The sequence below is a fragment of the Hipposideros armiger genome, unplaced genomic scaffold (assembly GCF_001890085.2).
Source record: "Hipposideros armiger isolate ML-2016 unplaced genomic scaffold, ASM189008v1 scaffold_1056, whole genome shotgun sequence".
Taxonomy (NCBI): domain Eukaryota; kingdom Metazoa; phylum Chordata; class Mammalia; order Chiroptera; family Hipposideridae; genus Hipposideros; species Hipposideros armiger.
The window spans coordinates 145,568-147,698 of NW_017732406.1; positions in this window are offsets into that span (position 1 = coordinate 145,568).

Consider the following 2,131-nt stretch of genomic DNA (forward strand, 5'->3'; position numbering starts at 1 on the left):
TCTAACCACTTCTCTGTACACCTGAAACTAATATAAAATAATATTGAATGTCAATGTAAGTGAAAAAAATTAATAAAATTTTTTAAAAGTCTTGTTTTTACTAACATGAATTGTTGAGGATAAGTAGGATTTTTTTTAATTAGGCATTTTATTAATCTTTACCATGCAATGCTATCTATACAGATGGCTGTTATCTCTTAGGCTTATTACTGGGTTTTAATTTGAAAGGCTTGTATGCCTTCACATGTTCACTGTTCGTATTCCTGATCCTCTCCTCCCTCACATGTTCACTGCTCTCTGGGGATTCAGGATTTGCTGTGCACATCTGTCAAGAAGTAGTTTTGCCTTCTTCTTCTAGGAGAATATTTACATCCACCCTTCCTAGTCTGTAAATATTTTTCCCTCAAGTAAATTTCCTTGAAGGGCTTAAAGAAGTAGAAAGCTTAATGTATGCTCAACTCTATTAAAAATTACCAGAAAAAAAATTGGAAACCTATACACCAAAACACTAAGAGTTTGGTTATCTAAGGATGTTTGGATTATGGATATTAGTCTGTTTACTTTTGCTTTTCTATATTTCAAGATTAATAAAATAGCATACTAACTAATTTTGAAAATGTCAAAGTTATTAGAAACTTTGGTTCATATTAGCATCCCCAACACATTGGCACAAACATCACATTCAAACAAAAAACTTTTTACAAACAAAAAGATAAAGAAAACCCATCCAACTTATAAAAGTTAAGACTAATAGGTAATCACAAAACAGAAAAAAATAGATTAAGATAAACCTCCATTAGATTTTACTCACAGAACCATCCAACTTAACATCATGACACAGAAATCACCAAAAACAAGATGGTAGGGAGATCTTTGTTATTTTTCCTCATATGTTCCCAGACTCAAAGATCCAAGAAGCTACTACTAAAGAACAAGATAGGTATTCCTTTCCACCTTGTGTATTCTATTTACACAGTGAAGAAAGGAGTCACTATGCCCATGTACCCTCTCCACGACCAGATATTTTAATCATCTGCCCCCCCCAAAAAAATCTCATTTAATCAAACAGCAAGAATTATACCAGTTATATTTTCTCACCACAAAGCAGATTATACTTCTTTTTTTATTTAAGTGCCATTTGGAAATTAGAAAAATTACTTTTAAATAACCATTGGATAGAACAAGAAACCAAAACTATAAATACAGACCATTTGAAAAATAACAAAAATGAGTATACTACATATAAAAACTTGGAAAATACTGCTATATAGTCAAAGAAAGTTACTCTAAGTGTTTTATTATTAATTTCTAAAATATAAATTGGAAAAGCATTTAACTCAAGAAGTTAGAAAAAGTAAAACAGAACAAACTTCAACAAACAAAAATTATTAAAATACAAATCAATAAATTAGGAAATAGTAAAATAGAGGTAAAATGGAATTCATAAATAAATTCAAAAGCTGGTTATTTTAAAAGACCAATAGTATAAACCAATTTGGGCAGGTATAATTTTTAAAAAGAGAAACAAAAAGAAAAAGAAAAGAAAATACAGACATTATTTGAAATTAGAAAAAAAAGATCAAACTACAAATAATTTTTTAAAAACTTTTAATTTGGAAAAAAATTAAAAGATCAATAACCATGAAACGAATGTGGAAAAAATGTCAAAAAAATAATGCATGGCCTACACAATTGATGAGCAAATATTTCTGATCTTTCAAGTAACAGATATTTTGCTATTTAAGTTGTTTAAAATTATACAAAAAAAGGTGAAATTACTCTTACTCTTATCAATCTAAAATTATCAGAAATCTGACAGAGCTTATAAAACAAAACTACAAACCCATCTAACTTATTAATATAAAATATAGAAATAAAATATTAGCAAATACAAACCTTTTGATGAAATAAAACATTTTTTCAAATACACCATAACCATGGACAGTTAGACAACATTTTAAGAATGATAGGATGGTTCTTCAATACATAAAAGAAGAACCTTTAATGTCATTTGTAACATCAATAAACAAAGGGAGATAAAGCAACCATCTCAGCAGATGCTGAAATGCTGAAATAGCACTTGGAAAGAATTAAACATTTGTTCTTGATAATTTGGAAAATATTAATAAAA